Source organism: Pogoniulus pusillus, chromosome 6 (assembly GCF_015220805.1).
Source record: "Pogoniulus pusillus isolate bPogPus1 chromosome 6, bPogPus1.pri, whole genome shotgun sequence".
Classification (NCBI taxonomy): Eukaryota; Metazoa; Chordata; class Aves; order Piciformes; family Lybiidae; genus Pogoniulus; species Pogoniulus pusillus.
The window spans coordinates 22,742,215-22,757,109 of record NC_087269.1 but is presented as its reverse complement, the minus strand read 5'-3'; the positions used below and the strand labels follow the sequence as shown (position 1 = coordinate 22,757,109).

Here is a 14,895-nt window from a genome sequence, read left to right as displayed (position 1 = left end):
TAAGCAAAAAGCTCGGGGAGGGAGAAAACAGCATATCGACCATTGAAACGAGTGCAAAGAGATTTGACAGAATTACCTAAAGCAGGAAGGATAATAGTTATAGTAGATCACCTAACCCAATGGGTGGAAGCTTACCCAGTGAGCAGAGCAACTGCACATATGGTGGTAAAGGAAATTGGAAAATATAATACCAAGGTATGGAATAGTGGAACACATTGATTCAGATCAAGGGACACATTTTACTTCAAAAATAATTAGGAAACTATCAGAAATCTTAGGTATGTCTTGGGAATATCACACTCCATGGCACCCCCAGAGTTCAGGGAAAGTTGAATGAATGATGAGAACATCCAGAAATAGGGGGATGCTAGATCAAACTCCACCTCTGAGGTTTGCAATCCATAAATTAAACCTGGTGATAAGGTACTGATAAAGACTTGGGAAACAAATAAACAAACAAAAACCAACCAACCAAACAAACAAACAAAACCAAACTTTGTTAACTATGTGGGAAGGCCCTTTTCTTGTGTTGCTCACCACAGAAACGGCCCTCAGAACAGCAGAAAAAGGATGGACACACACCTCACGAGTAAAAGGACCTGTCCAGGAGTGGCAAGTGACTTCGGACCCAGGAGAAACAGAAGTGACACTAAGGAGGCAAAAAGATAAGCACTGGTGGAATTTCTAAACACTTATCACTCCTAGGGGACTAATTGGGACTTCAGAATCAATACTCAAAACTGACAAAAGGTGTTGAAATTGTTAAAAACAAGAGGGATTGTTTAGTGGGGAAAAATTGGAGGATTTTGTTTTATTTGGTTTGGTTTAAGTTTTTTGTGTTTTTTTTTTTTTTGTTGTTGTTGTTTGGTTTTGTTGTTTGGTTTAAGATTTTATTTTAATTTGAGACACATATTTCAAGAAAAGCAAAAGGGCAGTGAGAGGCACCCAAGGAAATAAAAAGAGGGCAAGACCGGAGTGGGAACCAGTGCTGCGGCTGAAGAAGGTCTGCCGAGGGCTGCAACCCCTCTGGGCTGTGACCGCCGAGTAACATGGCCCTGACTGGACCTCTTCTGTGCATATTTGGGTTAAGCCTCCTAGCCCTGGAACAAGACCAGAACTGCAGTGACTGCATTGCTGCAACTCGGAGGGGCAAAACTGTGTCTCAAACATTGGTATACCATGCAATATATGAGTGTAAAGGACAGAAGTTAGATCTCTGTTATCGCAACCAAACAGAATATGCCAGATGTAACGAGAAGGGAAAAATCACTTGTTATGATCCAAAGGAAGGAGCCTATCTATGGTGGGTAGAAATAAGGGCAAATGATGGGAAAGGAAAATTGTTAGGAAAAAGCCAAAGGGCCACTGACCACAGCCAACCCCTGTGGGTCACTTTTGATGCTTGCCAGGCTATTGACAATGATGGTTCTTCAAATTGTGGGAATATGGGGTGGAGATGTTATTATAGTGGGCGAGAAAAATACATTTGCCCATAAGATCCTGGCCAATGCTGCCAGTATCATAGGGAAAATCACAACATTTGGTATTTCATTCATTTTATCATGAAATAGCATCAGGAGTTAAGTATGAAATTCCAACAGTTGCTAAAAATCTTTTTGTAAATTTGGCTGAGAATATTGCAAAATCATTGAATGTAACCAATTGTTCTGTCTGTGGAGGTACCAATAAAGGAGATCGATGGCCCTGGAAATCAATGGAAGTGAACATCTCTGATCCTAACACCTGGAAAGTGGAGAGAGGTAACAGAAAGCAGCAGTGGGTCCTACAAACCGGTAAAATTGGAAGGAGCTGCTGGTCAATCTATAGAGAATTTGGAAATGGGTGGTCAGCCCTGGGTGGATTTTGTTGGATATGTGGGAGAGTAACCTATGTTCACTTACCCAAAAATTGGGTAGGATCATGTGTATTGGGAACAATTAGACCCAGCTTCTTCCTGTTGCCTATCTCCAAGGGAGAAAGGTTAAGCGTACAGTTGTACACTGAGACTGATGAGTTAAGAAGGGCCAGGAAGGATCTCCAAGTAGGAAATTGGAAAGACAACAAGTGGCCTCCCAAAAGAATCATTGCCTATTATGATCCTGCAACGTGGACAGAAGATGGATCTTGGGGTTATTGAACCCCAATATATATGCTTAATAGGATAATTGGACTGCAAGCAGTAGTAGAACTAATTGTAAACAAAACTGGAGATGCCTTGAACCTGGTAGCAATGCAAAATACTCAAATGAGAACTGCTATATATCAAAATAGATTAGCATTAGACTATTTACTAGCTCATGAAGGGGGTGTGTGTGGGAAATTCAACCTAACCAACTGCTGCCTGGAAATAGATGATGAAGGAAATGCTATTAACCAACTGGTAAAAGAGATGAAGAAAATTGCTCACGTTCCGGTACAAACCTGGAATAGGGTAAACTTAGGGAATTGGTGGAATAACTTGGGAGTAAGTGACTGGTTTACTAAATTGGCTTTAGTGGGAGGGGGAGTGCTGATTGTGGTATTAATTGTAACCTGTCTCATTCCATGTTTTGTAAGACTGACCACGATGGCTGTGCAAGGGATGCAAGTGACCATTGTACCGGATATCCCAGAAGAGAGAACCAAACCCCAACCTATAATGATTATTGAGGTGACAAAAGAAAGGATAAAAGATAGAGAGTTAAACTCTCTAGAGAAAGTAATGGCCCGATTTGAAGCTAAGACACTAATCAATCTGATCAAAAAGCAAATGGGGGATTGTGAGAAATATATATTTGATCCGATCAATTCGTGGCAAGAGGCTACAGACAGGGAGGAAGGGGGGTTGTGAGTGGAGCTGCACTCCTCCTTGCACGGCCATCACAAAAGCATATAGTTGGCTTAAGATAACAGCAATAAATAATTAGAAACTAGGAAGACTGCTGGAGGAGGGAGGCAGGTGGAAGAGACAGCTTTTGCGCATGAGCAAACACAGGACTGGCTTCGAGTTCACGGAAAGGACACTTGAGGAAGACCCGTTACTTCATCACTGAAGACCACCAGAGGGACCACCGGATAAAAAGAGACATGCGTGGAAGAGACTCCTCCCATTCTTAGAACTGATAAGGAAAACCTAACCTTTTCTTAGAATTAGTAATGAATATGTAATAGAATAGGCTATAAAAAGAGAAAACTGAAAACAAAAGGTGTGCGAAAGGGTAGAGCAGAGTCTCTCCCACGCACCCAGGCCTGTACATTGCTTGATTCCTGCAACTCTATTAAAGCCTTAACTTGCATGAACGCAAGTTCATGCCTGTTATTTATGACAGCTCTATCGAAAAAGCTCTGCTGCATCACCTTAGAAGTGCCGAACCTGCGTTGATCTGCGCCGGGCAAAAACAACCTGAGGGCGGTGATCAGCGAGTGCATGAAACCGCCTGGCTTGGCCCGGCCCGATTTGCATCTCCCTCAGCTGTGCCGGGCCGCCCCGCTCCTCACTCGACAAACACCGAGCCCCGGGCGCCGCCGCCTTGGCAAGATTATGGCAATTTGCCGGTACACAGCTCGCGTACACCACCTAGCTGCGTGCTGCGTCTGGGGATAGTATTACGGGCTGCTCCCCAGTGTGGGGGGATTGTTAAAACACAGTGAAGACCTCTCACCCAGTCTGACACGGTACTTCAGGTTAGGCCGGCTGCCTGCCCAGCCCCGACTCGAGATAGGCTGGCCTTGACCCAACGACACAAAAACCGGACAGCACCAGAGCAGCCTCACGGCCTTGACCGAACGACCTCAGCTGTCTCGCGAGAGGAGGCGCCTCCGGCGCGGCCCGCGGCTCTCGCGGGACGCTGAAGCCTCTCGCGAGAGGCGGTTGCCGCGGCTGTCCGTAGCTATAGCAGCGGGAGATGAGGGCGGCTGAGGGGATGGGATACTGCGCGCCGCGGTGTGGCCCGACGCCAGCAGGTAGGGACTCATTACGCCGCTCCGAGGAGGTGCCGGAGGCACCGTCCCCCCCTAGCGGGTGGCTACTGCCACTGTCGGGACTCTTGTGGCGCCGGGCAGCAGCAGGGGCCCGTGGCGGCGGCTGCCTGACGGGAGGGCTGGCTCCCTTCGGTGCACGGGCGGGCTGGGCGAGGGGTCGGAGCAGTTTGTATCGCGGTGCCTGCAGCGGGTAGGACCCTGCGGGGCGTGGCCAAAACCCCGGATTCTCCGCTCTACGGTTTTATTCTTCCCGTCAGGAAAAAATCAAGCGTTAATTGGTGGCTTGTTCCGTGTGCCTGGAGACCTACCAGTGTCTCTTCCAGCTCCAAAGTGGTCCAGCCCGCACGGCCTGGCTTCTGCTTGTGGAGGGTAGCCAGCCAACGCGTGGGTCGGCTGGGGTCAGGCGGGTTTCTGTGCTGAGGCGTAGCCGTGGCCCCCGGGGCCTCACCTCGGGCGTGACTGTACATGAGGGACCCCCGCTGCCTGCCGGCAGCTGGTGTCCTTGAGAAGAGGAAAAGGAGTAGCAGGTACGAGAAAAAGAGGAAGCCGGAGCTAGAAATGTCTTGTATCAACACGGATATTTGAAATTAGTATTACTGACATTGCATCACGTTGGTTAACAACTCAGACGTGATCAACTGGCGTTAAAAGTTAAGCTTGCATGGACGCCGTTGATTGGAAAAAAAGGCTCAGTTACAGTATTATATTTAGAGTGTTGGTGAAAGGTCGGAAAAAGCATGTGCTTTTTTTTTTTTTTAACAAAAAGGCAAAAGCTGCTTACTTTACCAGGATCTGATTTCTGTTGAAACTGTTCGTTCAGTAGGGGGATTATGAGTGAGGATTCGCGAGGATTACAGCCCTAAATAGAAACAGTAACAATGCACATCGTCTGCTTCCAAAAAGTTGCAAACACAGTGGCTTCGTCTCTTGGTCTTTCGGCTGAGTGTTGTCGCGGGTATTATAGTGGCCAATGGTGCGTGTGAAAAAAATTCAAAGAGAATTTCAGACCAAGTTCTGAGTGCTATAATTAAGGAAAAAATACACGTGTGAAATGGAAGGAAAAATAATTGTGCAATTTCTCACACGCAGTTTGAAAGAAAGAAATATGTACTGAAAACAAGCCCCTCTGCAGGCTTTTGCTGCTTCACAGACTTGAAAATCTACAACTGAAAGGTTCTGTGATGCAATATACTTGACACGGAATAGCAGTTTTGGAAAACAACAGCAACACAGGTAGTCTTGTGTTTGTTTTCAGAGGGAAAGAAACTACTGCTGTGCTGAGAAATAAATTGGTGAGGTCATACATAACTTTATCATGGTATAACTTTTAAAAATAATTATTAGAAGTGTATTATGGGCTAAAAAATAAAATCTGAGTCTCTTGAAATTTGTTATTGTTTAGGAAGTGATACAAATAATTGTAATTTCTATCTAAAGACAGGATATAAAATAGGTATTGTTTCAGCACTTGTACAAGAGTATATCTAATCAAGACACATTGCATAACATTTAGATTGAATTAAACAGAATTTTTTTGTGTGTGTTTTTCTTTTTTTTTCTTTAAACTCTCATCCGGGTAATGTCAGGAAGCCTTTTACCACAGTATTCATGGGGTGAATAGTAAGGATTCTGCTTGGTTTGTCATGCTACAGACAAACTTAGAGTTATCCCAGAAAATTTACATGTGTTGTCTTCTTTATGCTACTGTAATCTTTAAAAGCATTTTACTTCATTTCTTTCAGGTAAAAAACATGCCAGTTCTTCTCTCTGTTCTGGATTGGCAAGTCTATTTTGAGGCTATAGTCATGAGTTCATTAAAAAGGATAATGGGAATTTAAATTCTTCCTTATCCAATCCCTAGGCATTAAGCCTTCTTATGTGAGTTTCATAGAGACTACATAGAAGAGAAAGTGTTTATTTTCCAGTTTGTGAAGCTTCAAAAATCTTGCTACCTGGAGAATGGCAGCAGAGCTCTTTGGCAGCATGTTACTGTAATCACAATAGGTTCTAACCACACTAATCCGAATTTAGCCTCCATTGTGTTTGAGTGCTTTACAAACATCTGCATAAAGAGCAGTTGCAGCTGTCCCAAATAACTTTTAGTGCAACTATGCAAAAATGCAGCATCTGATACAAAAAAGGAAAATGAGGTTACTATTCAGAATAAAAGTCTTACATGGCTGTTTGCACCTGTAGAACTTCCTAATCTTTTTTCTCGAAGTACCTTCTGAAATTTAAATCCCTTGCATATCCTTCAGTTTCCTAATATATGTTCCATCTGTATTTATTCAAACAATTTAATTTGTTCTCTGAAATACTCATCTTTTTGTCTAAACATTGTCTTGCTTATTTCAGTCAGGAGTGGCTGCCTTAGCCATTCTGAAGTTACTGTGTAGTGGTCATTCCCTAGCACAGATATGCAGCATTTAATGGCAGCAAGGATCTTGTCAGTGACTGTGAAGGAATTTTGATTGTCTTGTATGGATCTCTTTATTATTCCTATTAACTGTGAATCAAGTAATAGGCCATCTTTAGTCTTGTATGATTTTGCCTTCATCTGTAGACAGCTTCCTTTCCTAGGCTTGTACCCTGTGTGTCAAACTGCTAGGAGGAGCCATCTTCTATATGTAGCCAGGATGCTTTTTAAGACAAGTGACACAATATATAGGTCTCTTGTTGTGTCTCTCGACATGCAAGTTTAGCATGCAGTTTATTCTTTCTTCTCTCTTTGGTATGTGACCTAATGATTGGAGTTTCCTATTATGTGACCTCAAAGTTAAAAGGTTTGGGTGGATCTAACCAGCCTAGAATTGTCACAGGACTTGGGTTTGCCATAAGACTAGTGTTTGGACACCAGTGCATTGGCTAATCTACTCTGATTTTATAGCAGTAGACTACATGCCAACTCAGTTATTCAGCTTGCTGACTTTAGGTGTAGTCATTCAGTTGAGAAATTAACCTGTTTAGGCTTTCCTGAAGTTACAGTGTGTGTTCTGGAGCTGGTGGAAAGGGAAGGCAGGCAAAACCAGTGTATTACCAACACCTTTGAAAAAACTAGGGAACTTGCAAGGAAGGCAAGAACCTATAACTTAAGTGTTTTTTTTCCCCACGCTTTCTGAGCTTTGCAAGCTGTGTGTGTTCTGTTGTACTCTTAAATGTTAGAAACAGTGATTCCTGTTCATAGAGTGTAAAACTTGCGGTAGATTGTCTAGTGTGATAAATACACAAAGTAAAGATGGCCAGTAGAGGTGCTGTATTAAAACTTGGTGGCTATTCATTTATGAAGCAATTATCACATGGGAAAAGAGAGAACTGATACGTGCAATATCAGTCGCTAAACTAGTAAGAAGTAAGGAGGCTATAGACTTAATGGTTTTGAAGTTTAAAACCATTTTTGTTCGAATTATGAAAGCATGCAGAAAGTTTTGTGCTGTTATGGACTAAGCTGTACATTTTCTGTCTAACATTTATGAAAAAAATACTGTAAAAGCATGAATTCTCTAGTATCATTCATAGCAACTTGTAAATAAATCTGTTTCTAAATTAAACCTGTCTACAGGATATAATAGAATTCTTAAGCTTTGATGCTGCAAGTGTTGTTTAAGCATTTTGGCTTCAAATGCATCATACCAAAATCTGATGTTTATTTTATAGAATAAAAGGAGTAGCAAATATGACCATTCAAAACCATTTTCTTATGAAATGCATCTTTTAATAAGATATCCAGAAAATTCTTTAAGCAGCACTGTGAAATTTCAATTTTAAAACCTATATTCTGGTGTATTTTCTTTCTTGCCTTCTTTCTTTAGCAATAGAAAACTTGAAAGCTTTTTACTAGTAAAGTGTTAATTGTAATTTTGTATCCAAGAGGCAGAAGTGATCTTCCTCCCCAGAGTGATATGCTGTGTTGCTGGTGGTGTAATTTTCACTGTTCAGGCATTCTTCCTAGGTCCTGGTCTGGAGATGGTGCCTGACAAGGATGAGTTTACTACATCTCTTAATTATTATTTAATATGTTTACTCAATTGGGACAAATTTGGTTTTGGGAATGCCAATTGTAATGTTCAATTTTGAGTTTGATGGGAACTGGACTGAGCCTGACAAATAAATTTGCAAAGGCTAAAGCTATCACATAATAATAATAATAATAATAATAATAATAATAATAATAATAATAATAATATCTTTCCTTCATTACCAACAAGTCTAGATTTGAACCACTGACACAGAGGTGAAAATCTCAGTGCTGTTTTACCCATCCTGTGATTTATCTATATGTTCTTGTGTTTAAACTCCCTGTAGTCCTTTTAAACAGAACACACAGAAAATACTGAGCATCAGTTACACTTGCAGATACTAGCCCAGTGCCCATTCTGGTTGTCTGGTGTGTGTGAAGACACTGAAATTAAATACAACAGCAATTTCTTACACTCTCTGGCTTTTCATGAGAAACCCTTATGCAAATCCTACCATATAGCAAACCCCAAGCATTATCTTAAAACCATTAACAAAGAACCTACTGCTACCATTAACAGGAAAATTAATCCACAGCTTTCAGTAGCATACTGCAAGTTATTAATAACTTCAGGTTGCTGCTTGAAAAATGAACTTAAATGAAATATCATTAGGAGCTGAGTCATCCCACCAACACTTTTGCATGTTGATTCCAGTTTTGTATTTATCTATGGAAGTCTTTTCAGAGTATATTCTTATCATTACATGTCTACTTTGTTGTTCATTGAGTATCTTAATTGTGCTCAAAGCTACCGGAATGATAATGGAAATTTATTTCTATGGATTTAATAAAATTGATTTCAACAAAATATTTGAAATAAGATAGGAGTGCATAATCCATTTTTCCATTCATTCTGAGGTAAGATTTTCTAGGCAACCTACTTAATTGGAGAAGGTCAAGAACTGTAAATACTTGTCTAAGTTATTTTTGGTTTGTAAGGTTGTTAGAGTAAATTGCTGTCTGCAGATCATAGTTCCTATGAGATGCTGAAATAATAAAGGCTACATTTGTGTCTGTTGGGTTTGTCTTTCTATCCCTTCTCCTCTGTAAATGTTGTCGATAGTTTATACTGATTGACCTGCTGCCCAATCAAATGAGATTACTTTTCCTCCTTCTGTTTGCTAAAATGGCAAATTGGGTCTTTTTGCTCTGCCTGACCATCAATCTTAATGCAGTTTACAGAAATATAATTAATTTTGAGAGCTCCAATTACTATTTTTTAAATTATTGTTAATTGAATTGGCCAACTCATTCAAAAAGTGTTGGACAAAAAGTGATTTTGGTCAGATGCTTCTCCAGGCAGTATAAGTAATTTGCTGCCTAGTTACTATGGAGATGAGACTTATGGTCATGTTGTCTTGATGCATCTTTAGTTCCATTTGTTTTCTCACCCTTTTTCAGTTAGAGCATGCCACTTCAAGTAGTATCTTTTTTTTGTATAGTGTTTCTGGTATACAGGATGTGATCTGTATCTGTTTTGTCATTTTTTTCCCACTCCTTTGATTACACTGTACTTATTTCCCACGGGTTGTCATTAAAAGCAAGATGTCCGAATCCTTGTGTTTTACTGAGAATGGGAGAAGCTTTTAGAACTCATAAATTGTGAATACCTCCTGTGTTTGAATATCTCTTCAACCCTGAAATGATGTTTTTTATGTTGGAGATGAATTCTGATTGTCTGTAAAAATGTGACAGGACATGAACTCTAGTGATCTTTTGCTTAATTATATTGCAGTAGGCCCTGATGTATTGTATTCCCCCATGGGTTTGGTCAAGTTTATAGTGCTGGAATTCGAAGGCATGGGTTTTGGAATTACTTTCCCCTGCTGTCTTTTAACAGTTCTGAAAATTGACAGTTAGAGCTCATCTCCTTTCTCATCTTTTTTAGATCAGAACAGTGAATGTCAGTTTGTTGCAGACATCTATTTTTAAAATGCAGTCAAGTTTACAAAATTATACAAACACTTTTTGGCACAAAGGAAGATTTTTATTAGTATATATATTGTAAATAAGTAGTAAATAGTTGCTGGTTCAAGGATTAATGCCAAAGGCAAAAGCAGGAAGGATGAACTGTAATAAAGATCACATATTAGTATCTTGTTTAGAGTTCTTTTTATGATACAGTTTAACTCACCACAACTTAAACAGTAGTATCCAATGTATGCTGAGGGAGGCAATAGTTCACATATAAGAACCCTGTAGGGAACGAAGGAGAAACTATGTGGGTTGTTTGTTTTTTTTTAAACACCCCCCCATCTGCATGAAACTTGTCATTTTATGCTCTTGTATGAAGACCATTTAGCATGTTAATTTCTAATACTTGATAAAATCTAAATCAGTATTTGTAGTAGATAATGTTCAGTGCATGTAATTCTTAGTTTCATTTTTTAAAAAAGGGTGCAATTTAGTAAATTTTTACTTTTGAAAATAATGAATTGACTAAAAATATGAGTGATTCAGATGTGGGAGACTGAAGAGGAGGAATTTTCTGTCAGTATTTCCACTAAATGTTAAAATAAATGTATTCCAGGAATAGCAAAGTGTATCACAAAGCAACAGAAGACTTCCTAATCCTCTATCTGGTATTCTTAGTAGAATGAACTTGCATTAGCTGTTGTTTATTGATCACATTTATATCTCAGCATGTTGGCACATGAGCTGTACTGTGACGCAGAAGCATGACAATGTCCTCACTAGGTCTGCATGTTATCAGGAAAGTAGATTGTGGTGGGACAAGTGGAGGGGAAAATTTAAAACATTTTTTTAAAAAAGGATGAAAACCCCAAGAAGTGTTGGTTAGGTACTCTGCCTGTTCCCTGAAACTGTTCCATTTTAATGTACCTGAGGCATGCTAATAGACAACAAAGCTTCATAAAACTTTTGATTAGTGTGCTAGTTTGAAGCAAGGTAGAATGTTTTGGTGAAAAAGAACTAGATCATAGGCTGTGAAAGGAAAACAATGGTGATGTCTACTTCCCTCAGTCTTGCTGAACAAGAAAGGAAAACATTAGATAACACTTACCATTTTGTGGCACTTTGCTTTGGGCTTCTGTCTGCGCTGCATCTCCCTTACCTCACCTTCCACTCACCTTTGCTTCTTAACCTCTTGGCTGAACCTCTATTCTTCTTTAGGACTGGGGTAAGGTTGAGAGGGGCAGGGGGAAGGTGAGGGGTGGTTGAGCGCCCCTCCTGGGGACTCAGGTTTCTGGGAGGGGTGAGCCAGCTTTGTCTAGTCCAGATTACTTTTACCTTGTATATTTCTGTATAGAACTGTATATATATTGTAAGTATCTGCTTGTATATTGTGCTAGCTGTAAATAAATAGTTTCATTTATATTCCCAGAGCTGGCTGAGTCTAGTTGGGTATTTCTAAAGTAGGGGGGGGGGCGGGGTACACCCAAACCATCACAACTAGTAAACTACAGCATTCTCTGTGATGTCTATTATGCAGTAATCAAATTGCAGTAGATGATATTAGGAGATTTTATGTAAATACTTTTGAAGTATGTTTTAAAAAGATGCTGCCAGAAAAAAAAACTTCAAAATCCTTTGATTATATATGCTTGATAGTTTTTAAAATATAGATTTATTTATTTTTATCAAAGAGAGCCCAAAAAGAATGCTACTGTGTGGGCTTGGCAGTACTGCATGATGAGCAAAAGTTATAATTTAAAGTGCCTTTTTAAAGGTGCTCCAGTAAGAATGGCATCACATGAGACTGAAGAATTGGAGACATCATCTCAGAAAGAAAAGGAATGCAGAGAAATTGCTGTCCAATTGTCCTGAGTTGTTGTTGAGGCTGTCGACAGATTAACTTCTGCTTTGAAGAGTATTTCTATGAGGACTTAGTATACATCAAGCCGTTTTCCTAAGAGGACTTAAACAAACTATGTTCTAAATTTATTGAATCATGAAGGAAGTTGACTAAGCAAAGTTAATTTTAGTATAAGAAATAGAGGATTCTGACACATAATACAAAATATTCAGAACAAATTCTAGCTGTTAGTAGGATATAGCATAACTTAGATATAATGCTGACAAGAATTAGAGCAAAGGAACTAGCACACTCTTTCTTCTAGAAAAACTGAGATAAAAGTTCAGATCCACCAGTTGATTTTGGCATGGCTTTTAAGCCAAGGCACTGTATAACATGGTGTTGCTGAGGTGGGTGCTTCAACCTGTCACTTGTTTTTCTTTTTTTTTTTTTTTCGTTCGTTGATTTACACAAAGACATGAAGTGGTCCGAAAAGTTAATTACAATCGGCTGTTAATCAGACTGAGCTGCATAAATGTTTTTAAAAGTAATAGCACTATGAGTTACTTTCAGTCTTTCAGAAGAAAGAAGATGCCTGAAAAAATATTATCTCTTCAAGGATTTATCTTTTTGGACTCAGGGTTGAGTCATGAAACTATCATAACTTATGCCTCTATAGTATAATCACTTTTAATTAGTTTTATGAAGAGGTAAGTACCTGCTTAAAGTTAGAATGTGGAGGAAGAAGTCTTATTTCTATAGTAGTAGTTTTTTTAAGAAAATAGTGGCAGATTAGGAACTTCCCCCTCCAATTAAAATTTATCAGACCATCTCTGACAGCTTGGAAGTAGGATAAAGCTATACTTTACAGAAAAGCTAAATTTACAAGCATATATACAAAATATATTTACATGTATTTACAATTATATACAATTTAGAAATACTGCAGAAATCCAGTCTTCCCCCTGGACAGAGAAAACCCAGAAGGGCCCAACACCATCCTCTCTCTCCCCAGACAGAGAACAACCAGCAAAGGTCATGTGTTTGGTCAGTCAAGGTTAGTGGAGGAGTTAGAGAAAGAAGTGGCAGAACAGCAAACAGATCCAGTGCCCAAGAGCAGAAAACTATTTATACATTGGCTTTTTGTACCTCTTAGCAAATCAATGAATTATATAGACTTTATCATTGTTATTCTTTCACAACTAGTGCCCTACTCATTCAGATTCTGTGCTGAATTTTCAGGAAAGTACCAGATCGTCTTATTAGAATATTCCAATAAACCTTAAACTACTAAATGGTCTTTGACTTCTTGAGATCAGTTTTGTTTTAAATACTCATCTTACATTTCAAAGTTATCCACTGGTAGGATTGGAGTAGGATCAAATATTTGATTTTCATTTATGACTTTCTAAGGGGAGTACCAGGTTCAGGGCCTAAGTACTGCAGGAGAGCTGCTGGTGCTATGTAATGGTATTCTGCATGGCCACTCCAGTTTGCTGAATTGCTTCAATATGAAGTAGGTGCTGGCAGTGTTGAACTAAGATTCAGCTCCTCGTTTTAGATTGCACACTTTTGGTAACAACTGAAAACCTGTTCAAGAGATAGCTTGCCCCTCATTTTCCCCTACAGTGATACAGTTCCAAGGAGATAATTTCTGGGACTTTGGTGGTTGTTGCTCCCTTAGGCAGCAACCTCGGGTTGAAAATACATTTTTACAACTAGAATCAGTCTTATTTTCTTATGTTGTTTAAATTTCAGCTTTTATTCACACTGAATGAAGCAATGGGGAGATATGTTTGATAACCTTTGGATTTCTAAATTCAGCCAGGATGCCAGTACTGAAAGCTTTGTGTTATAGATGACAAGGGTTTTATGTGGTGCTTGACTACATATTTAGTACTGTAACTCTGCCTTGGCATAAAAGAATATCAGGTAGAGTTGCTGGGCAAAGTCTTGGAATACAGTTTTGAAATGGTGTAGATTTGAAGATGTACTAATAAAACACAACAGTATATATTGTATAAGAAGTTGGGAAATAGATTGCTATGCCTTGCGTATTTACACCTTTTTATTCTTAGCTCTTTCAGACCCTTTGCAGTAAGGAGAAGAAAAATACAGAGGAAAATATAGAATAACTTGAGTCTGGTCTTCTAGTTTCAAATGTTTGTGAGCTTTAATACTGAGTTTGCTCATGACTTTCAGTCTTCCTGACCATTTAGGTAAAAAACATGAGAGCTATCATGAAGAGTTAAACTGAGAATCTGCTTAGCCCAGGTTCTTATTCTGATGGTAATCTGTTTGGCATTCTCCTCCAGCTCATACATTTTACATTTCCTAACCTTTCACAATTTTGCTACCGTATTATTTTAAGTGGTTACTCCCCAGAATCACTTGTGTTTTTTTCCAGTTTAACAGGATTCTCTCCTCCTTGCCCTCAGTTTTATGGCAGTGTTGTAGCTGGTAATTCTTTCAGTTTTGGTTTATACCTGTTGCTACTAGGGTTAACAGGATCACAAGATGTTAGGAATTTGAAGCAACCCAAAGAGATCATTGAGTCCAACCCCCCTGCCAGAGCAGGACTATAATCTAGCTCAGATTACAGAGGAACATATTCAGATGGGCCTTGAAAGTCTTCAGAGAAGGAGACTTCACAACCTCTCTGTGGATCCTGTTCCTGTGCTCTGTGACCCTTACAGTAAAGAAGTTCCCCCTTGTTTTGAGGCAGAACCTCCTGTGCTGCAACTTGAATCCATTTCTCCTTGTCCTATCACAGGGACCAAATGAAAAGTGCCTGTCACCCCCCTCCTGACCCCCGGCCCGCAGATATTTATACATATTTATTAAATCCCCTCTCAGTCTTCTCTTCTACAGACTAAAAAGCCCCAGGTCCTTTAGCCTCTCATAAGGCAGTACTCCAGTCCCCTGATCATCTTCGTAGCCCTCTGTTGGATATCGAGCAGATGCCTCTCCTTCTTAAACTGGGGAGCCCAAAACTGAATGCAGTACTCAAGGTGGGGTCTCACCAGGGCAGAGCAGAGAGTCAGTTTCTTTGGACTTAATACCATTTCTCCTTTTTCTGTCTTTGTGTGTTGAAAGACTGGTAGTTACTGACAGGGTGGTTAATAAAGGAAAGAAATTTGCTTGGTGCCCCTCTCCAGTGCCTCAT

General features: G+C 39.8%; 1 protein-coding gene across 2 annotated transcripts in view; it reads left to right on the top strand.

The window, feature by feature from the left end:
• Positions 1-3,728: 3,728 nt before the first annotated feature.
• USP54 (ubiquitin specific peptidase 54) overlaps positions 3,729-14,895 on the top strand; it is a 117,133-nt gene continuing 105,966 nt past the window's right edge. The window contains exon 1 of one of the 2 annotated variants that reach the window (XM_064144907.1): positions 3,729-3,942. The gene's annotated coding sequence lies outside the window, so the exon portion shown is untranslated. Of the gene's footprint in view, positions 3,943-4,269; positions 4,488-14,895 lie in introns of those variants that run through there. The other variant, XM_064144910.1, reaches the window with a different exon arrangement.